Source organism: Cavia porcellus, unplaced genomic scaffold (genome assembly GCF_034190915.1).
Source record: "Cavia porcellus strain 051 isolate PalLab524CR breed Dunkin Hartley unplaced genomic scaffold, mCavPor4.1 scaffold_32, whole genome shotgun sequence".
Classification (NCBI taxonomy): Eukaryota; Metazoa; Chordata; class Mammalia; order Rodentia; family Caviidae; genus Cavia; species Cavia porcellus.
Genome location: NW_026947515.1, coordinates 29,768,076 through 29,791,013, shown reverse-complemented (window position 1 = coordinate 29,791,013; position 22,938 = coordinate 29,768,076). Strand labels below are relative to the sequence as shown.

The window sequence follows — 22,938 nt, the reverse complement described above, 5'->3', positions numbered from 1 at the left end:
TCCTCATATCAAGCATTGCTTCCTGGCTGCAGAGGGGGTAGGTGTGTGCTGTTTAATCTCCAGGAGAAGCTCATCACTCTGGCCTCCTGGCATGTACTCACTGTTCTGGTTGGAGGAGGAGCTCCTGTGATTGAGTGATTTGCACTCAATCTAGAGCAGCACAGAATATTAAAGAGAGGCAGCAAGTAGATAAGAAAAGAGTTTAATGGGAGGGCACTGAGGGACTCACCACAAGGTAGGCTGTGGCGGCTCCCTGCAGACAAAGGGCAGGTCTGCCTGATACAGGCTCTGACGGGTAGGACTCTGGGGACAGATGTGAGCTGATTTATTTAGTGGGAGTGCAGGGGGTTGGGGAAACCTTTACCTGTCTGAGCTTTGGCAGACTTTTGGGAGGGAGAAGCCATAGTGGCTTCTGGGAAGAAGAAGGTGCACATTTTCAGGGCATAGCTTTGAGCCATTGCCATAATGATTGTTCTGTCTCTCAGATGGGGGGGACCTAACACTCTGGAGCTCCGTGTCACTGAGGATGGCTGTGGTGCTTTTCAGGACAGCCCTGGTCCTTGTTTTGAGCGTGACTTCTTGAATGTCAACTTGACTTCCTGGCTCCAGCGTGGAACCCTCAACCTACCAGCACAGCTCCTTCACCCCACTGGCACAGACTTTCTAGCTTGCACCGCTCACCTTTGGGCTTCCCACCGCAGATCCATAAAGCAGACTGGTGTGAGTCCTTCTCGTGGACTCTAGATCTGCAGTTGGACTCATGGGAGGCAATGTCATGAGCTCTGGGTCTTCATCTGGATTCATGCAGGACATTGTTATGGGATCCAGGCCCTTGGCTGCGTATTCTGGGTCTTTAGTGCTGTGGATAGATTTCCTGCGCTTTCTTGTATTTGACTCTGGGTGACCATCATAAAGTAATATTATAAATTCTATGTCTTCATTATAATTGTTCTCACAAACCCTGACTACAACATATGCCTTTGTATCTGGAGGCTGGTTTAAAGAAATATGTCTGGTTGTGGAGTTGACCAGGGTGGATTGCTATGATTGATACATTGTGTCAACTTGAGTTTAGAAATTTAACTGAGAGACTCAACAGGGCGCAAGAGGAGAGCACAGATTTTATGCCAGCACTAGAGGGAGAAGTAGCCTGGGAGGAAAAGAGCCTTGGTCCTCTTTTTTGCCCTGGCTGCTGCCTTGAAATGTTGCCCCAGTGCCATGCCACCCTGCCTTGGTGCCAGCTGATTGCAGACCAAAACCTCCACACACAGTGAGCTAAAGCAACCTTTTTTTCCTGATTTTGGGTATAGGGTATATTGTCCCAGCAATGAGAAAAAACCATGACAATTAACTTTACCATTATTGCTTTTGTGCCCTATCATAAGGTATCAAAATTGTCTCCAATTTTTTTCAGAGATTGTTTCTTTTTTCACTTAGATTTGAAATTCATTTAACATTAATGAATGTGAGGTACAATTTTGTATGTTTACTTCTCCAACAGAAATCCAGGCGTTCTAACATGATTGGTTGAAGAATCTTTAGATCCAATTACCTTGGCAATTTTGTCATGACCAACCAATCAGGGCTGAGTAGAGTAAGAAGACCCTGGGTTCCATCCCAGGTTCATCTCAAAGAAGCAATGCTAAGCAGGGTAATTTTTTTGTTTTTGTATGTTTTGAGACAAAGTCTTGCTGTGCAGTTCAGGCTGGCCTTGAACTCCCTTTGTAGGCCAGATTGGTCTCAAACTCACAATGATCCTCTAAGGCAGAGTAATTTTAAGGAACAGTGTGGCAATATTTTTGAAAATAGCACTGCTGGGCGTGGTGGCGTATATCTATAATTCCACACTTGGGAGGCTGAGGCAAGAAGACTGTTGCAAGTTTGAGACCATTCTGGGCTGTGAAGTGAGTTCAAGCCCAGCCTGAACTGCACAGCAGTTCTATCTCAAAAAGACAAGAAAAGAGCGAAAAAATAAAATCAAGTTGAAGGAGGATGGCGTTGAGTTTAAGGCCAGCCTGGGCTACATAGTGAGTTCAAGGTCAGCCTGAATTGCATAGTGAGACCCTGTCTTAAAAAAACAAAACAAACAAATAAAAAATAGTAAGAGCTAAATACCTGTTGGTCTGTTTTTGGCCTCTGTGCTCTTGCTCTCTGACTTTTGTCCTCCCACTGAGACCACACTGGTGTCACATGCAGTCCCTCCATTGGGCGAGTGAACCTGCTTGCAGCTTTTCTAAGGCCTTTGTGTTCTGTGTAAGACTGATTCTTTTTTTTTTGTCTTTTTTGTTTTTATCGGTACCAGGGATCGAACTCACGACTGCCTGCTTGCAAGGCAGGCACTTATGCCGCTGAGCTAAATCCCCAGCCCCAATTTTTTTTACAAACAAAAGTGTTTTGGGACTGTGATTAGGACTAATTAAATTAATCTACAATTTGAGACAATTGATGTCGAATCAATCTTTAGTGCTTTTTTTTTGAGACAGGGTCTCATTATGTAGTCCAGCATGGCTTTGAGCTCACTATGGAACTCAGGCACTCACTGTGATTTTCCTGTCTCAGCTTATCGAGTGCTGGCATTATAGGTGTGCACCACAATGCCCAGCTCAAGGCGGCACACTTGCTGAGGCTACCACACCTCAGAACAGAGTAAGGCTGGCTAAAGTCGCCAGGAACACCAAGGTCTGCCGCCTCAGATGCCTCGCAGCACGGTTGGGCAGCTGGGCCGGGATCTGCTTCCCTGGCTCCCGGGAAGTCTTGCCTTTCCCCATAGAGGAGGCACATGTGGTTGGCTGTGTCCTTCTGTTTCTCTGCTTTCCCACTTCTTTTCTTTCTTTTTTTGTAAATAGGTTATTTTGGCTCATAATTCTGGTCCAGAAGGCATCTGGTGATACCTTCTTGTTAGCCAAGGCCCAGGGCGTCAAGTGGTGACAGACAGGGATGGCTTCTTTGTCTTTTCTGTGCGTTTTGACTGTGGAGGTGTATGTGACTTTTGGCGCTCCAGCAGCCACTCTGCAAGTCAGGAGGCGAGAAGCCTGCCTGCCAGGGATGTTGCAGCAGAAAGGAGAAAGAGCCTGGTGCTTGACTGGGACAGTCCCCACCTTGGGAGATCTGGTTCTCTGAGAACAACAGGTCCCAGGACTGGAATCTCCTGGTACTTGGGTGTTGCACCATTTGCTTGCGGTGCACCGGGCGCACCTACACATGAACGATGCAGCTGCTGATGAGGCGCAGCTGTTCCCACTCTTCCATCACACGGGGTTCATCACCCAACCCCGGAGGGACAGGGAGGGAAGTCCGCTTTGGGGACAGTGTAGGTACTGCAGCCACCAGGACCCTGAGATCCCTTTTCAAAGGCGGGCTGGAAGTGGGTGCCCGGCTAGGGGTTGCTCTGGCACTTCTCCATTGCTGGAGAGCCCGAAGCTCAGTACAACAGCTTCTGGTCCTAAGATCGCTGAAGCTTTTTTTTTCTTTTGTCTTTTTCCTTTTTTTATCGGTACCGGGGATCGAACTCACGACTGCCTGCTTGCAAGGTAGGCGTTTATGCCGCTGGGCTAAATCCCTAGCCAGATCGCTGAATCTTTTATGTCACCGCCTTAAGTCTCACGTGCCTCACCTTGCCAACTGTCTGACCTAATATAAACAACCGCTAGCATCGGACACCGTTTGATCAGGGTGCCACATTATTTGAATTTCTGGTGCTGGAGGTTGATACCTAGGGCCCCATGCACACACCTCTACCTTCCACTGAGCCACGTCCCCATCGCAGGGCTCCGTGTGGGTTTGTTCTCAGTTTCCTCACCTTTATCCATCCCAGCTATCAGCTTTATGCTGATGCTGGCTCCACAGCAGTGGCTGGACCTGTACCTTTAACCCCAGCTGCTAGGGAGCAGCCAAAGGCTGTGAGCTCTGAGCAGATCAGCGGTCAGGGAGAACTGTGTTCTGATTGGTTAAGGTCCAGCTAGCCTAGCCAATTACTTTGCAGGGAAGGCGGCACAGATGCGATTGGTTCTCCGGCTGACGCCTCCGCTAAGGTGGAGCATGGACAGGGCCGGACACGGAGCCCCAGCCAGCAGGTGATTTTCTTCTAGGGGAACATCAAATGGTAGGCTGTGAATCCCCGCTCTGCCCCTTTACTGGGCCTCATTTTCCCGCCTGTGCGCAGTGACTCAGCCTGTGGAATTCTGTTGTCCCGTCCCGACTTTCCGCTTAGGAGTAGAGGCCAAAGAGGCTTACATGTGCCCACCGAGCAGCGTGTTCTGCAGTACCGCTGTGAGCCGGGGAATGCTGGTCCGTGGGTGCCCTCAGGGGTGAGCACATTCCTGAACCCTGTGTACTCTCTGTTGTGTGCTGGAGGAAGTCCCCACGTGGAGTGCGGGGTGGCACCTGGTACCCAGGATGCCCCGAGTTCTTTGGGCAGCAGGAGGGACAGCAGGAGCACATGTCAGCTGACCTCTGTGGGAGCAGCATTGAGGACCTGCGGACCCCGGGCCAGGCAGACAGGATCTGGATGCGAGATGTGGCGGCTCCACCCATGCTCCTGACCCGGATACAGGGCTTCCTGTGCTGTTCTGGGTCAAGAAAAGAAAGCCCAGTAACTGTGGGGTCTTCTGTTCCATCCTCTGCCTGGTTGGTGGGGGGGGGGTGTAGGGTACCAGGGATCAAACTCATGACTTTGCTCTTGCCTGGCAGGTCTGGCCCTCTGCCTGGTTTTTATAACTAGCTTCTGTCAGGTGCATGCCTGTATCGCAGCTGTTCTGAGGTGCTGCCGTGGTTTTGGTGTAGTCCGTGGTATGGTGCTCAGTGTGGGGTGGGAGGCAATGGACCTCGAAGGGGCCGAGCCTGATGGGAGCTCTTTAAGGCACTAGGTGCTATGAAGGGATTGCAGGACCTAGGCCTCCCCAGGGTCCTGCAGGGCCATGTGACTTCTCCCTGACACTCCTGCTGTGATGTGGGCCCTCAGGAGAGCAGAACAGATGCTGTGTCATACATCACACCTCCAAAACAGTGAGCTAAATAAAACTTTTCCTTATGAGATAAGCCTGCATCACACACTGCGTGACAATAATGACATACAGACCAACACCAGTGGTCTTTGGGCTCTTTGCTGCTGTGCAACAAATGGCCCCACGACTCTGGGTTAAAACAAACATTTGTCACCTCACATGCAGTGTCAGGGTGGGCAAGTGGCTTGCCTGGAATGGCTGTCAATTGTGATGTGTTAACTTGGCTTAGAAAGCCCCAGTGTTGGGGCTGGGGATTTAGCTCAGTGGCATAAGCGCCTGCCTTGTAAAGCAGGCAGTCGTGAGTTCGATCCCCAGTACCGCTAAAAAGGAAAAAGACAAAAAAAAAAAAAAAAAAAAAAAAGCCCCAGTGTTTTGGTGGAGCACATCCTGGGCTGTGTCCGCACGGGTCATGGAGATGCTGGGATCTGTATCTGGTCCCTCACCCCTTCCTCTGACACTACACCCATGCTGTGCTTCACTGCCACCATGAGCTGCACCCTTCCACCATGATGGTCCTGCCTCAGAGCCGACTGAACTGCCTGAGACCCTGAGTCACATTAGACTTCCCCTTTATGTCATCAGTCAGGTGTTGTACAGCGATGGGACAGCTGACCGGTATACCTTGGTTTCTCCATGAGGCTATGGTCAGCCTGGGGCTGGAGGTGCAGCATCTGAAGCTTTGATCAGGGTGGGAGGAGTCACTGCCAAGCTGTCCCGAGACCACTGACAGGAGGAGAAATGAGAGACTTCCAGATAGAAGTTCCAGTATCTTCCAGAACCTAATCTCAGAAAAGATACCACCTCTGCCTGCTCCACTGGCCCAACAGGCCTACGCTGGTCATCGGGAAGGAATGCCCCAGGGCGGGGGCACAGAAGACTGGCTGCCCGAGGTGGTAGCCTTTCTGTGTCTCTGCCAGTGTGGCTGCCTTCAAGCTTGTTTCAACCTCTAATTAGCCAGTTTCGTTACCCAGATGCCTCAGTGCTGACAGTCACACCCAGGAAGGAGAATGTGGCTCTTCAGGATTCCTTCCTGGAGGGCCCCAAGAGCCCAGACAGCCTCCAGCATAGACAGAGAATTAGTTACTTTCCCCTAATTTCCCTCTGCTCAAAATACTCATATTTGCTACACAGAAATCCTTTTCTGTGACACTCTCAGATCATGCCTGTCCTGGTGAAGCAAACAAAGGAATGTACTGTCAACACAAGCCACACTACAACCTGGTCAGCAGTATAGATTGGTCATCGAAGGCATGGGATGGACTTCTGAACCAACAGGTGTTTAGGACTGTGGCAAGTGAGCCAGCAACAAGACTGTGTGGAGCAGTGATGTTGGCCCGTAGCCCAACTCAGGGGCCTTGTGACATCTGGGGATTAGGGGATCATTTGTCAGCTCCCTGCCTCATACAGCTCCCACAGAAATCAAATAAACAATCTTGCTCATTTTTAGAGAGATATTAAAAGCATCAATATAAAAAGCCAGGCAGCCACTTGGAGGGCTGGGGCGGGCGGAGCTGTGATGTATGGGATCTCCTTAGCATGCATTCTAGGCTTCCTTGGCTCCCTCTTCCTGCAGGCCACATGAAGCCGAGGGGCCCCTCCTCAGAGGCCACAGACCTGGTACCCCTGCCAGCCAGGCTTCTCTCAGCTTGCTTCAGGAATCTAGAGTACTACCTGCACGGGGCAGGACAGAAGGGGCAAGGAGCACGGGCAGACAGGAACCGGTAGCCATTCCAGCCTGGCATCTCAGGGGCCCAGCCCTGGCCCGCGCTCAGCAGTCTGGAGTCCCAGCCTGGACCAGCAGGGTGAGCAGAGTCCGTTGGCTGTGCCTTCTTGCCCCTTCCTTAGCAGAAGTTCAGGGTGGCCTAGAGGGGTCAGATCGCACTGCAGAGGGCTGTGTCCTCTCCTTGGGCACCTTTTTAGCACCCCACAAATACCTGGCATTGGCACCCAGATACTGAATGTTCCTTGGTTTGGCAGGTGAAAAATGCACATTATGGCCACTGGACTGTGCAGTGCTTTGGTCTTGCAGGGCTGGTGCAATCATTTCTTTGTTTGGGCTGACTGTGAAATACCAGTCTTTGTCCCTTCCAAACTGAGGTGCTCCGGTGGCCCGCTCAAGAATAAAAGCCCTAGGGGCTGGGGATCTAGCTCAGCAGCATAGGTGCCTGCCTCACAAATGCAAGGTTCTGAGTTCAACTTCTGGTTAAAAAAAAAAAAAAAAAAAAAAAGGCCCTGTGCTGGGAATGGAAATGTCGCAGTGACCCTGACCAGAGAGGCCCCCTACATTATTCAGACTGAATCTTAAAAATGGCTTTACCTCTGCTTTGTCATCAGCACTTTGTTCTTTGGGGCCTTCACACTGAGTAACATCCTGACCCCTTTTTATTTTCTATCTTGCGACAGGGTCTTGCTGGTCACTCAGCTGCTCAGGCTGGGCTCAGACTTGCAATTTTCCTGCCTCAGACTCCCGGATTGCTGGGCTGACAGTTATGTGCCAGCCATGTGGCTCGCACTCTCAGCAAATGTCTAGAGAGAGCCTCTCAGAGCCACACATGACACAGCAAGAGAGAGAGAAGGCAGAAAGGATCCAGAAGCTAGCTGGAGAGAATAGAAACTAGTCACCTGTTAGGGAGACCAAAGAGGGGGAGACAGAGAGGGACAGCAAGATGGGGAGCTTGAAAGTGTGCTGCGGAAAGGGAGAGTGGAATCCTCTGGGAAGACAACACCTGGGCCACGACTGAGCAGAGGAGTGCAGGGAATGCAAAGGCCCTGGGGTGAGCAGAGCAAGGTGTACCAGAGCAGGGAGGGGTGCAGCCCAGGGAGGCCAGCTCAGGCAGGGTCTGTGGCTTCCTAGGAGTCCTGTCTGGGTGCTGGGTGGACAGGCTGTCATTTTCCAGCACAGCAATACCAGTAGGTGAGCAGACCCACTGTATCCAGAGAGCTATGAGCGAGGTTTATTCAAGCCCAGCGCTTGGTCTACCAGTCCAGCCCCATGGTCTGCCTGCCTCTGCCCATTTTCCAGGGTTTAGAGTTTCCAACTTGCCTGTCCGGGGGCTTCCAGGCAAGGTCCAGGCCAGTGATGGTGTCACACAGCCCTGTGAGGCCCCCAAAAAACAGGAGGGGACAGAGCACGATGGATGGGAGGAGGCCGTGGTTCTGCTGGCCCTGCATCTGTTCTTTGTCCTCAAAGGGGTGAGGCGCTTCTTCAAGGCACTTCCCCACCCAGCTGGCAGGGCACAGAAGGGGTGACCCTCTCCTTCCTGGAGGATGGAGCAGTGCCCGTTCTTCCTACAGGGCCCTGGCCTTAAGGCTGCCCAAGGCACTGAACATCAGACATCCAAGGCGCCTGAGCACCTTTCAAAGAAGGGTGGTGGCTCCCTGGCCTTTGCAACCCCATGGTGATCGTCCTGGTGCTGGGGCGGGGTCGGAGGCGCCCTGGCTTCTGAGCTCTGTCCCAGGCCGAGCTGACTGTCCTTGTCCCACGCTCTTCCCTTCAGAGGCTCGCCTACAGCTGTGGAGTGGGTTGGGGCGCAGGTCTCCGCCGAACACCCCGTGGGCGATAGGGACCGTGCGGCCGCACCTGGGTGCTTTGTCGCGCGTTGACCGCAGCAGTGGATGTCAAGTACCAGGGCGGTGAGGGCCTCGTGGAGTCTGCGTTGCCCTGGACGGAGGCACTCAGTGTCTTACAAAATGACGCTTCACGGCCAACAAAGCGCTCCAGCTCCGGTGCTGGTCAGGACTGCGGCCCCCGCTGGGTAAGAGGTGGGGCCCTGGAGAGCGGACCGGGCCTCACCTGGGCTTCAAGGGCAGAAGCTGACCCGGGGAAGGGGGGGAGGCGGAAGGAAGGCCGAGAGGGAGGGCGGGCGGAGCCGAGGACACCGCGGAGGGACAGCATCTGTGGCTTGGATCCCGACCCTGGCATAGGGGGGCGTTCGTGGCCCAGTGCGCAAGCGCGCAGGGTTCCCCACGCGCAGCACTCTCCTCAGGCCTTCTGCTGCCGCCCTGTGATTGGTCCGAGCGGCCTGTTCTTGGCCAATCGGCGCACGGCTGCTGGGGCGAGTTCCGAGGCCAGGCGGGCTGGGGCGCCGAGTAGTTGCAGCCACTCTACCAAGAGGGGACGGCCGTTCAGGGTAAGCAGATCTCGCTACCCTGTGGTGCCCGGCATCCAGCTGTTTGGGTGACCCTGCGGTCCTCGGGTCTGACCCTGAAGGGGAAAGCCGCGCCCACACCCCTTCGCGGGACCCCTACGCTCGTGGTCTCTGCCTGCTCTGGGCGCCTTGCAGGATCCCGGGAGACCCCTGCCTTCTCTGCTTTCCCCTCGCCTGCAGGTTAGAAAAGCCAGCCAGCTCCTGCTTGTAAAAACCGTGTGGTAAGTCAGGCAGCAGGTGCATGCCTGTTATCTCAGCACTCAGAAGGCTGAGGCAGGAGGATCGCCATGAGTTTGAGGCCAGCCTGGGCTACATAAGCGAGTTTAAGGCCAGCCTCAGTACACGGGGGTGAGGGTGAGGGTGTGGAACGACACAAAACCCTGTGTGTGGCTCAGGCGATGCAACGGAGCATGCCTGCCATTCCAGCACCGCGGTAGGCTGAGGCAGGACGATGAAAAATTTGAGTCCAGCCTGGGCGATTTAGCTAGCAAGACCCCTTTTTCAAAATAAAATATTAAAACAGGGCTGGGCATGTAACTCAGTGGAAAGACCCAGTGTTCAATTCCTAGTACACCTCACCCAAGTTACCAAAGTTTGGGGTCACTTCTCTGGATTTTCTCATCTGTTAGTTCAGTAAGTATGTTGCTTGTAATGAAAACATCACTGCTTTAACATTGAAGCCACATAACAATAATGAAGGCAGAAGAAAAATGTTGGCCCAGCCGTGGAGGAACCAAAATCCTGGCACAGTGCTGGGCTTCAGTGGCCCAACAGCAGTTCCAATCCTTGGCCTCCATCAGTGCCTTGGATCCTGGTTCTCCCAGTGTTCATAGGAGCAAAAAGGTGTGAACAACCCACTTGTCTCCCCGAAGAAGAATAAACAAATGCAGATATGAAACAGCCTTAGCAAAGGAGAGAGATTCTGACACACAGGAAACGTGTGTCAGACATTTTTAAAACACCATGCTGAGTACAATAACCCAGCCACAAAGGAAATATATTGCGTAATTCTGCTTACACAAAACATGTAGAATAGGAGAATTCAAAGAAACACATCAGAAGTAGGTGTGGTGGCACACCCCTGTAACCCTTGCACCCGGAGCAATGCAGGCAGTTCAAGCAGGGCCCCTGGGCAACCTAGCAACTTAGCGCCTGGCTTGAAGTAAAAAATAAATGGGGCAAGGGTGGTTCAGAATGAAGGGTGGGTTCAAGACCCTGTACAAAAAAGAAGTAGATGGTAGGTTTCTGGGGAGAAAAGGAATTTTCAGAAAGTTGTTGCCTATGAGCAGAGTCCTGCGATTGGATGGGAGTGATGGTTGCTCACTGCAAATGTACTTGATGTCATTGGATTATGCACTTAAAAATGGCTAAAATGGCAAAATTTATATACATGCATCTTACCGCAATTTTAAAAAGAACGCAATATCTCTAGGCTACTGAATCACATACTTCAAAGGAGTGCATTTTGTAGCGTGTGTGTTGTATCTCAACACAGCTATTAGAGACGACAGCCATCATGCTGGAAGCAGCGCATGTGATCTTCCTTCTGGGTGTGGTGGGATCCAGAAGCCTTGAGTACTTTTGGGTAGGCCAGGGGCTGCTTGCTTATGAGAGCCAGGGCAGCAGACCTCCAAGGTGAGTGCACTGCTTGCACGGCTGAGCCTCGGGCAGCAGACATCCCTCAGAAGGTTGGACACGCAGCTGCGGAAGATGGGGATAACAAGACCCAGCTCCTGATGCACATCCTTTTTCTTTCTTTCTTTTTTCTTTTTTTTTTTTCCTTTTTATCAGTACTGGGGATCGAACTCACGACTGCCTGCTTGCAAGGCAGGTGCATATGCCGCTGAGCTAAATCCCCAGCCCCCATGATGCACATTCCTAATGCAACGCTCCCCAAGTGCCTTTCATCCTGGCCAAGTAACTTTCCCTAGCCCCAGCCTTTCGGGACCCTCGTGGAATCTCCCAAAATGTATCTTGCTTTTCTGTTTCCACCAGATTAGCGCCATTTTAAGTTCCTGAGTTGCTTACCATGCAACCAGCAGCACCAGGCCCGCTGCAAAGGGTCCCAGGGCTGGCCCTGATTGCCTGCCTTCCCTTCAGCCCCAGCTCAGGGTCCTGAGAAGCCGCCATCCCAGGCATGACCGCTCGAGGGCGCCCCTGCACTGTTCCTACCCGACGCCACTCCCGTGGCAGTGTCCCGGTAGTGGGCATCGAGGTTAATCTTCTAGATCACACCAGTCTTGTAGGATGAGGGCCAGGGCCGGAGGCTGCAGATGTGAAACAGAACTGATCCGGCGGACTAAATAAGCACCGTTCATTCATCCCAGTCCTCCATGCTTACCTGTACACCGCTTTGGTGGCCACCTTCTCTGTGGGCAGCCAGAGCCAAGTCCAACAGGGACTGATTGCATCCTGTGGGTGTCTGGGCTCAGCAGGGGCACACAGCATCCCTCCTGGGTTCCTCCCCCTCCCTGCTCACCTTAACACTCTACCCAAAAGCCTGTGCATGCAGGGTGGGGGAGGGCTCCTGATCATTTCCAAACCTAGAGAGCCACTGTCACTCTCCATGCAGCAGCTCTGCTGTGCCCCCTCGCAGTGGCGGTCAGCTGTGTCCTCCAACCCCAGGCCCCCAGCTTTTTCCCAGACCCTGAGCCAGTCTTGACCTCAGTCTGTGCCCAATCTGCCTCCTTTTTGAGGCTCCTGAGGGCTGATGATGGTCCCTGATGGCCACTCTGTCCTCCTTGGGAACTTGGTGATAGATGCCCAGTGCCTCTGGTGGCTCAGAACAATTACCTGACATCAAGGGCCAGACATGGTCTGGCTGCTGCAGGTAATGCTGAGCACATCCTGGCATGTGACAGCAAAGGCACTCTGATGCCAACTTGTCAATGGCAGTGAGGGAATGCCAACTTGTCAGTGAGGGGAGCTCCCCCTGACCCCCATAAGCCCTGCAAAGTAGTCTTGCTGTCAGTGGTGCCTAGAGTCAGGGGCGGGGCAGCTGGGGCCAGAGGGACATGGAGGCAGCAGCTTGGGCTCCCAGACGGTGGCCATCATTCTCACCTGTCCAGTGGGGAAACTTCCGCTCCAGCTGGATGACTCAGGCCTTGAATATCACCCTCTTCCTTTCCCCTCCACTACTCTTCCAGCCTCTACCTGGACAGTCTTCCAGCTTCCAGAGGCCTCCATGTGATGGCCACAAGATGTCTTTAGAAGGAGGCTCTAGTGTTTGGGGAGCCCTAGTGCCCCAAAGCATTAAAGGGCAGGAGGCTGAGAAACCCAGAAGTGCTTGCCTCTGGGCAGAACCAACCAGAGTGTGTATCAGGAGAGGTAAATCAACCTTATCCCAGTTCCCACCCACACCAGCTTCCTCCAGTAACTTGCCCTGCCTCTTGTCAGCACAGAGGGTCTCCTGCCCCTACACAGTAGAGAACAAGAGTGTACCTGAGTCTTCATAGAACTGGGGACACCATGAGGGATTGAGCTATGTTGCCCAGCTCTGCTCTCTCTCCTTCTGTGTCCACCCAGCTCCCAGCCACTCCAATGAGGCCTGTTTAATTGGTTCAATTTGTTCAACAGTAAAAACACTGCAGATGCCAGCCTCTTGGTGCTCATCCCTGGGGAGCTGAAGACACCTGCTGAAGCTCTGGGGCTGGGAGTCCTTCCAGGAGCCACAAGCACCAGGCTGTGGACAAGACCCTGGGCCCCCGATGCTTTCAGGGAGCTGGAGTGGGTGACTGAGTACTAGGGTGGAGGCCCTTAGGTCTGGCCCCACGGACATCGAGAGAGGACTTCAGGGTGCAGATAGGATCTGAACCTGGCTTTCTCCGGGGATGAGCTGCTCTTACAGACTCCCAGATCTGGAAGCTGACCTTAGAGATGACTCCATTTTGGCAGGCAGGGAATCAGGCCCTGGGCTGTTGAAGGGCTGCCTCTGCTCCACCACCCTAGGCTTGGGGAGCTTTTCCAGGTCTGTCCATATTGGGGAAAGGGATCGAGGATTCCCAGGGCCTGATTCCCTACCTGCAGGAACCTGTCTGGGGACCTGGTGCCTGTGTTCATATTCACAGGTACTATGGCCTTTCTGCAGCAGGTGCCTGAGGGACCTCAGCTGGGCTGGGAAGGTCTCTCAGGAAGCTTCCAGGGAAGATGGTGGGCCTTGGGGTCAGGAGCCCCAGGCCTAAGCCCTGACTCAGTCCAGTCCAAAACCCTCTCTCTCTGTGAGGGCCCCTTGCTTCTGGGGCCACCACTATCCATGTAGAGGGAGGCCACTGCCACTGATGAGAGTGATTGAAGAACGGGATGATTTAGGGACCATTTGCACAGCTGGCCAGGCAGGAGGGCTTCTGCCGTATTCCCATCTAGTCTCATGGGGAGAAAGGCCCTGTAGTGGTAGGCACAGGCTCACCCTAAATCCTGGGATTGGGGCTAAACCCCTGACACCCCGTCTGTCTCTCCTACTGGGTAAACTCCAACAAGTCCCTCTCAGGGAACACCCAGAACACCGCTCTCTCTGAATACTAGCTGCTAATAGACTCCCTGGCCAGTCTTCCTTTAGGAGCTCTTCCTCACCACAGTTGCTGAGACGGGGAGAAACCAGGGCAGGAGACTGGGGACAGAGAACATAAGGCCTGATCCAAGGTCAGCCCAGGCAGCCGCTGGCCCTGTCTGCCGTGCGTGAGCAGGGTTGGAGTCAGGGAGGAACGCGCAGGGGGACCCCGGGCCCCGGGTGGGCGCAGGGCGCTAGCGCAGAGAACAAAAGGGCGCCCCACCCCCGCCCTGCCAGCGTGCTTTGGCCAATCGGCGCTGCTGTCGTGAAGTGAGCCCTCTGGTTGGCTGCATGGTGGCCAATCACACGCCAGGGACGCATGCCCGGCTGCCCCACGTGGGGCGGCGCGGCCGCTCGCTGGCGGGTGGGAAGCGAACCTGGGCGGCGACGCGCGAGTACTAACCAGGTCTCGCGTCGCGGTGAGCTTCGAGCCGTGACCCCTCCCTGTCGCTCCAAGGCCCCGAGGGCGGCACCCAGGCTTTACGAGTGTCCAATAGCGCGGTGGTCCCGGCCTGGAGATGTTGGGTCGGCGTGGCGAATGTACCCGGCGAGGCGAGCGGTTTTGGCCCGGAGGCTGAAGCGGCAAGGGGGAAGGAAGGAAGGAAGATGCTGTCCCGGTGTTGGGTAGTGGGGGGAGTTTATTCATGGATGCAACCCGTCATTGACACCTCCTCCCCTGATGCCCTGGGGGCACAAACAGCAGTGGCCCCACGTGGAGGTTGGGGTGCAGGCTCCCCTTGTTTCCATTAGTTCCCCCTCCAAACGACTCCAAGTGGACCATACAAGAATGTTTTTTGATATGGGCAATTGACACGGGCTTACATTTTTATGGCACCCTGAGACGGGGCATTTGAGGCGAGTAGAATAAATGGAAAATACATGAATTAGAGGAGAGATATGCAGTACCCAGGGCCAGCGACAGAGGGACGCTGCCACCACCCTAGACCTGAAGGGCAGCTGCGGTTGAGGAAAAGACCCCTCTTGAGAGCTGTGACCTTGGAGAGGGGACGCTGTGACCTGGCAGGGAGAAGCCTGGTGACATGCACCAGCCTCACTTCCCTCCTGCCTATTGGGACTCCCCCGCAGCTGAATCTAGGCAGAAACCAGGGGCCAAGTAAGCCCGCAGTGCCCTCACTGCAGTCAGCATCTGGCCCCAATGGAGCAGGCCAGGGTGAAGTGTAAATGGACATCTCAGAAAGTGCTGGCTTTCTGTTTTGTGAGTGGCACCGTGCAACGTACCGGGAGCCAACCTGTAGCCGGTGTAGAAGGTGATCCCATGGGTAGGGTGGAGCCAAACTGAGCCCCTCCCTCCTGAAGGACCCTAGCGCCCCTTCTCAGAGGCTTCTCCTGGGGGGCTGTATGACAGAGGAGGGGCTTTTAAGTGTGGAGTCACAAAGCAGGGTGAGTGGCGAGTGGCAGCTGACATGCACCCCAAGGATGCTGCTGCTCCTGGATAGTCTGCTTTCTTTAGGTGCTTGCTGGTCTCAGCAAGATGAATATAGGTTTCCCTGTGTCTGATGTGGGGCATTTATTCATTCCCTAGGGCTTTTGGGGGTGGTCTTCCTGTGCCTGGTGGGCTCAAGGACAGCATGCTGTCCAACTTGGAGAAGTTTATGGCCCAGCACAATGGCAATGCCAAGCCCATGATGTGGCCAGAAGAGGAGTCTGCAGAGTGGGAACAAGTGAGAGAGGTGGCACTGGGGGTAGCTTTGAAGGGGCAGGCAGGACTGGAAGGTGGGGAAAGAACAGGGTGAACAGGGATGGTAGGTGCTCCAAGGATGTGGGCTCTGGCATAGTGTGGCTGTGTACACAGCTGGCCTCTGCCATAAGGGAGTTAGGGGACCTTCGTGGGTGCGTGCACACACTTGTGCACCATGATTCCCCACCTGTCCTTTGGTGACTGTGACAGAATGGTGGCTGGTTGGGTTAGGGGAGAGGGGAGGTGGGCTTAGTGCTCCAGCTTGCACTTGTAATTACAGGCTCAGTAAATACACTGGAGGCAAGCTGAGCCCTCAGTGTGAGCATTCATAGGGAGGTGGCTTTGCATGGTGTAAGCTGACTATGGGGATGGCAGGGATCTGGGAGTGGGCAGGAGTGTGGTGGGAGCAACTGGGCTCAGTTCCCACCCCTAGACTCACTGTCAAAGACTTGCTGGGCACCTGCTTATGCCCAGGCCACAAGCTGGGTGCTGGGGGCACTATGGTGAGCACTGGGCAGGGGCCCTATGCTGGCATTAATGATAGTCCTGGGGCAGTGGTGTGTAAGCCACGCGGGAGAGGGTCTGTCACAAGCTCTGAAGCCACAGTGCCCTGGGGACTCTCAAAGGGGGTGTCCCAGCAGAAGTGGCTGGGCATGGGAGAGGAGCAGTGGTCAGGCAGGCTGGTGACAGGACAGCTGTTTAAGGTACCATGCCACACATCTGTTGGGATCAGATGGAAATTCCAGTCACGTCCCAGAAGTACAGTGGCTTCAAAATCACCAGGAGCCTAGCTCCTGTCCCATACTGAGTCTCTCTAAATGGGGCTTCCTTGTCACTATCTGAAATAGCTGCTTCCCCCCATCCCTATGCTGGGAACTGAACCCAGGGCCTTTGTACTGAGCTATGTCCCAACTCCCTTTTATTTTGAGACAGGATCTCATGAGGTAACTGAATTTCCTAGTCTGAGTTTGAACTGATCCTCCTGCCTCAGCCTCCTGGACTACAGGTGAGCACCACCATACTTGGCTATCCAGCCATTTCATCTGCATTCCAGCCAGTAGGAAGGGTCTGAAAATGCAGCTCTTCTGCTGTGTGTGGCATTATAATTCACCTCTTAGCCAAAATTTGGTCCCAGGCCTGCACACAGCTACAAGGAAGTTGAGGAATGTGAGGTCTGCACTGGATGGCAGTGTGCCTGGGTACTCACAGGACATCTGTTACTGAGTAAGGAGGGGCAGTGTCGGGGTCCCTCTCAAGCAGGAGATGGCCTGGAGGCCTCTGTCCTTTTGGAGTGTCACCACCCTGCTCTCACCCACATCTCTGCCTGTAACCCATCCAGCTGGTATCACTGGTCGCCTCATTTTCACACTCAAGGAAATCAAGTCTCCAGGAGACCAGCAGGGAAGCGGGTATTGTGAGAACGGTCCCCAAAGGGCTTGGGGCTGCCAGGCTGCAGTGTCCCCCAGCATGATCTTCTCTCATGACCAGAACTGTCACCACCACTTCTTTAGCTGGGACGCAGGTGTGGCCACAGATCCCTCCCCATCTTCCCCCAGGGCTTCTAGCACTGCGTCTCCAACACTGAGTCATCCTCACTCTTTTTGGCTTCCTGCCTTTCCTTTTGTGTTAAAATTTACAAAAGGGGACACACTTGTGAAAAATGAAGCCAGAAACGTCTGTGGAAAACAGTAAGGTCAAATGTGCATCCTGGCAGGCGTGGTGGCAGCTCCTCTGGAAGGTGAGGCAGGGGGATTGCTTGAGTTCAAGACCAGAAAGACAGAATGGGGCTGGGGATTTAGCTCAGCGACATAAGCGCCTGCCTTGCAAGCGCATGGTTGTGTGTTCGATCCCCAGTACCAATAAAAAAAAAAAGAATGAAGGGTGACGTACTGCTCCGAAGCTCTCTATCCACACGGTGCCCATGGCACCTGGGCTGGCTGTGGGCAGCCACTTCTACTGCGCTGCATCCCCAGATCTTTTAGTTTTTAGGTTTTTATTTTGAGAAGGGACAGTCTCACCAAGTTGCTAAATTGCCCAGGTTTGGCTTGAGCTTGTGATCTTCCTGCCTCAGCCTCCCAAGTAGCCTCCCATTGCAGCAGGTACCGCAACATCTGGCAGGGTGTTTTTTTTTCCGCCAGAAGTAACATTACACACACACATGCCTGTGAGGCAGGAGCCCCGATTCATATGTTGTTCTGCATCTTGCCTTGTTTGTGGCCACTCCATGTTTGTCCCTGGTCCCAGCACCGAGTTGTCACTACTGTTTGATGACACTGGTTCATTGGGCCTCCTTGACCTGCCCTACGTGTTGCCATAATGTCTGAGGACTCAGGGGCCCAGAGACACTCAGGGTAGGACTGTCGCCAATGGCTGGAGCAGTGGTCACTACTCTGAGAAGCAGAGGTGTCAGGGACCCATGAACACTGGCAGTTGGTGCAGCACGGTCCCCGGGTTTAATGGTCACCAACTGGACTTTGCTCAGCTGGACTGCGCTTGGTAGCAGTGCTGGGCCCTGGACCCAAGGACTGTGTCAGTGCCCTGCGGCTGGCCAGAGGGTCCCCCTGCCTATGTAGCCTGCCCTCCTGCTGTGTGTGCTGCCTCTTCCCACTTGTGGCTGGGTTCCCATGAAAGAGCCGGACCACCTCGTTCAGCTTGGTCACTTGCATCCAGGAAAGGACTTGCTCCCCAGGCTAGGGACATGGCTGTGTGACTATCTGGGCCTGGGAATTGGGTGGCAGCTCCACTGGAACCGCATGGCCCAGTTAGGGCCAGTTCTGCCAGAGTAGAGTGACCACATGTCCACCCGCACCTCACAGCCACAGTTCCTGGCATGACGCAGTGCAGTTGTTGACCTAGGTCACTTGGGTGTGGCATTGGAGGTGACATTGTGCTCACACTCCAGGACACACTGGTCTCCCCAACCTCAAGTGGGCTTATGGGAATCTGCATCAGTGGATATAAATGCTAGACTGACCCACTACCCACTGCCAAGCCAGCTGATGGCCCAGGAGAGGAGAAGCATATGGACACACCTGTGGTCCCAGCACTGTGTGAGGCCTAGGCAGGAGGATTGCAAGTTTAAGTGCAGGCTGGGGAAATCAGTGACTTAGTGAGATTCTATCTCAAAATACAAAGGACTCAGTGGGAAGGCCTTAGATTTGGACCTCGGTACTGGGAAGGGGAAAAAAAAAAGCACAGGGTCCCAGGCCAGAGATTCCATGTCAGGCACGTCACTGTACAGGTCCTGCTTTGCCTTATTGTCCCTGGGTCTAAGCACGGCCTTGAATGTGGGTGTCCTTCCTTGGTGGGGAGACACATTCTTGATTCCGGGGGATCCCTATGGTCCTTGCTCTTCTGGGGTGGCCAAGTCTGCCATCATCACACCATCCCATCACAAAGCAGTGCTCCTGGAGTCTGCAGTCTCCCCCATGTCCCCTGCCCACTGTGGGCCAGCCTGGCAGCACGCTTTCTGGGGCTTCACATGGCAGGCCAGCCAGGCTGGACGCAGGACAGAAGCAGAGCTCTGAATGCCAGTGCACCCCAAGAGGTTCCTGCCCCCTCCCCAACGCCTGCCTCCCGGCTTCCCATCTGTGCTAAGGAGCCCAGGTGCCAGGTCATGAGGATTGGGGAGGGGTCCCTGAAAATTCCTGCTGTGCTTGGGCTGGATGGGGTCACTTCCCTGAGCAGACTGCGTTTATAGGAAGCCTGGATGGGGTCCTCTTGGTAAGGACAAGTGGCTGCCTGTGCCATGATGGGAGGGGCCCAGAGCAATCGCTCACCACCATGGGCTGCAGAGCACTGCACCTGGGTCAGTAGGGACCCAGGCCAAGCTTGGTGGGAGACCAGGGTCCTCCATGTAACCTTCCCACTTGCCCATCCAGGAAACCCCAGGCTGGCTGTGGTGGATCGTGTGACCTCCTGACATTAAGAACTCTCCATGTGATGTCTCAGTGACATCCTCTGGGTATATAGCTGGGTACAGGCCACAGTGTGTCCTCTTCTGCTCCCTGAGTGCTCTGGCTCCTGATTTCTGTTTACTCTGCAAGTTACTGTTGTTCCTTGATAGCCAGGCCCTGCCTGGGACCCTACTGACTTCAGCTTGGGACACTGAGATGTCCACCTGCTGTTTTGTATGCTGGAGGACTGTGTTGGATGGTGGGCTGCTGTTTGGGGCTGGGAGGGCACCCAGAGTTGTCTGCAAATCTGGGTGGCTGCCTCCTTGGCCAGGGAGCAAGGACTCCCTAGGGGCAGACAGTTTGTACTGGGTGGGGGTGGAGGGAGTGGCAGCATGGCAGAAGTGGCTCCCACAACCCTCCCTATCTTCAGTGCCTGCTTGGACACTTCTGCACACACCCTCTCTGTCCCGAGATGGGCAACAGAAAGGGTCTGGGTTTACAGCACCCTTCCTGGCAACTCCCAAGCAGGGCAGCGTTACACTGGGCCCTGAGGCCTGAGCCTGCTGCTTCTTAGTGTAACTGAATTTCCAGAGCAGGGGCAAGGTCCTGAACTTGTTCAGAGGTTCTCAGATAAAAAGCGTGGTTTGAATTTTCCCTTTCGAGCAAACCAAGTAGGGAGGAGGCTTCTAGACCATCCCTTGACTGTGGGAAGGGCTGTGGGGGAGCCCATGGCTGTGGGGCCTTGTGACTTGGGAGGCCTTTAGATTAGCCCCTAGACTATGCAGGGGTGGAGGGCCACGAGGGGACAGGCTGTGGTCATGCCTCAGCGGGGCTGAGGAGCCATGCTATGCCTGAAGCCCTGCTCTAATGGTCCAGGGGCACTGCAGGGCAATTGTGGGATATTTGGAACAAGATGTTTGGGATGTTTGGGCACCTAGGTTGGGTGTCACTGGGGCCCTGCTGTCCTGTTGACAGGTGAAGGTTTGCCCTGAGCAGCCAGGCGGGCCAGGTACTATGTTGCTCCCACGCCTTACTTCCTGTGGATGGGTGCTGTGCTGTCTGCCTTGGCCCCACCCAGGCTGCCCGTGGACTGCAGCTGGGGTGGTGTGGCGGGGAGCATGACTGAGAACCCAGCTAGTGAAAGGAAGGAGGCACAAGATGTGGTCAGAGGAGCATGGAGCCTGAGATGACAAAACTTTTTGGGGCTCAGAAATGGCACAGCCTCAGTGAACTGCGCAGCTCACCGTGAGCCGGCTCCTGGTGACGGCAGGTGTCTGCCTACTCCTGGTCTGTTGTCCCCGGGATGGAAGTCAGAAGATGTGCATGGACTTCAGAACTGACACAGCACCCCCAGACATCTGGCCCCATGTGGACGTGAGCCCCAAGACGCACAGAAGGGCAGTGTGCAGGGAGTTTTGTCCCTCTTTCTGCAGGAGTTCGGCTAAGGATGCCTAGGGTGTGGGTGGGGACTGGAATCTCCTTGGAGCAGATGTGCAGGCAGCAGAGTGAAACCGGACCTGAGCACCTCAAAGGGCCCAGTTACACTGGGATGCTTTTGGCTGCCTAGGCGTACGGTGTCTGTTTTGAGTTAGCAGCATGGTTTTCTGTTGTCCTCGAAGCTGGTCTGGGTCCCTGGTGAAGAGGGTGGAGCAGGGGTGTCCCTGTGCTAGTCATGAGGGCCCAAGCACCTCTCCCTCCCTCCCTGCGCCTCATGTAAGTTGGGGATACTGTCCCCTGGCCCGGGCTGGCTGACGGCCAACGTGCATATGGAGCATGTGCAACAGCCCTTGCCCCTGGCCTCCGCTGTCACCTCCCGGCACTGCTCTGTGCACCTGCCTGTGCACCACTGCTTCCTGAGTCCCTATCCTCTGCATCTTGGAGCCTTCCTGGAATGCTCCCCGGTGCTTTCGTCCCAGCAGAGAGTGAGGGTCCCCCATCCTCCCTGCAGCTGTGCAGGAGGGTACACACCCAGCCTTTTCTGTGGCTCGCCATAAAGAGGGGTGAATGCAACCCCATGTGAGGACTCAGTCCCTGGGCCACACCCCAGAGACTCCACCTGTTACCTGGGCCCCGAGGAGCTACTGGGTGGGACAGCTGGGTGGGACCTGTGACCCAGGGGAAGCCCACCCTGAAGGGCAAGGCCTTGCCTTGCCCTCTGGCCTTGGAGTCCCAGCTTCTGTAGCCAGGAGGGACCTGAGCAGGTAACAAGCAGCAAGTTGCTCTTCCCACCTGGGGGTGGGGCTGAGGCCCACTGTGTGGCTGGAAGTGCCCTGCCCACGCTGGCTTAGAAATCTTGGTTTCATGGCAGGAGGTGCGGTAGCAGGAGTCAAGGTGTTTATGATGTCACATGAGAGGACACACAGACACTAGGGAAGTCAGGTGGCACCTGCAGGCCTGGTCCAGAGGCTGGACCTGCCTCACACTAACCCTGCTCTGCCCTCCTCCTACATGGGGTTGGTGGCAGGCTGCAAGCCTAGGTCCCTTTAGCCGCGAGGTGTCCCTGCTGGCTGCATTCTGTGCTGGGGGCCCTGAGTGGGGGCAGGTGTGGGTAGGGAGCTGAGCTGGGTGGGTCCCTAAGGCATGCGGGATGCGGTATTGTTCTGAGCCATCTCTGGGAATGCCACTTCTGTCCATTTCTTAGCACCCAGTGGTGCCAGCAGCTTCCTCCCTCCCTTGCCCTGTCCAACTCAGGAGACCATTCAGAGGCCTGAGCCCTTGGCCTTTCCTCAGGGCAAGCCTGGACAGCTGAGCACTGCAAGGCCTGGCCCAGCCAACCCTGGCCACCTCGCTGGGGCTGAGGACCAGCAATTAAAGCCTCCTTGTCCCCAATTGGTTTGTGGTATTAGAAACAAATTGTGATCAGCCAGGTTGTCATTTCTTTTTTTTTTAGTCTTTTTTTTTTTTTTTTTTTTACCGGTACCAGGAATCGAACTCACGACCGCCTGCTTGCAAGGCAGGTGCTTATGCCGCTGAGCTAAATCCCCAGCCCCCCAGGTTGTCATTTCTACCTGATACAACATCACTTCTATTGATCTTGTTCACCCAGTGCCATCATCTGTCTTGCTCCAGCGTTTCACATGATGGCTCGTTTGTCTTGATCAAAGCTTAGTCCTGCATGTTTAACCCCCAGGGCACTGTGGCTGTACTTCCCTCCACACCCTGCCCTTGGCAGGGACCAGTTCCTTGCGGCAGCAGGTTCTGAAAGGCTGGGGCTGTCCTGTCCTGGGAAGAGGAAGCCAGGCACAGGGTTAAGGTGGGCTGGGTTTCATCCTATTCCCTGCAGAACTCAAAGAAGGTAGAGCATGCATGGGGGTTCCCCTGTACCCCTGCTATATCCCAGGGGTCTGTCCTGGTGATAGCTGTTTCAGGGGCTCACACACTTGTCCATGGCACCTGGGTTCATTGGTGACATTTTAGCCAGCAGCCCCACTCCTGTCTACAGGTCTCAGGGCTGTGCCCCTACCCTCCACCCCTAGCATTCTCTTGGAGCTAGCATTTCTGCGGGACCTGGGTCAGTCCAGCCTTCTATTCCTGACCCTTGGCAACAGAGTCACCCTGACTCTGGACGCTCTGTTTCAGCCTCCAAGTATTCCCTGACACAGCGGTGGTGTTGGCCCCATTCTGCCTCGCCACCAAGTTCTGCCAC

General features: G+C 54.7%; 2 long non-coding RNA genes across 2 annotated transcripts; one reads left to right on the top strand and one right to left on the bottom strand.

Annotated features, from left to right (window-relative positions):
* Nucleotides 1-4,016: 4,016 nt before the first annotated feature.
* LOC134474282 (uncharacterized) lies at nt 4,017-5,037 on the top strand. The gene is made up of 2 exons (XR_010045021.1): nt 4,017-4,102; nt 4,211-5,037. It is a non-coding gene; the product is annotated as an uncharacterized LOC134474282 (long non-coding RNA).
* A 2,898-nt stretch (nt 5,038-7,935) lies between these two features.
* Nucleotides 7,936-14,272, bottom strand: LOC134474283 (uncharacterized). Its single transcript, XR_010045022.1, has 2 exons — nt 14,101-14,272; nt 7,936-11,418 (listed from the first exon to the last, which is right to left on the bottom strand). It is a non-coding gene; the product is annotated as an uncharacterized LOC134474283 (long non-coding RNA).
* Nucleotides 14,273-22,938: the final 8,666 nt, after the last annotated feature.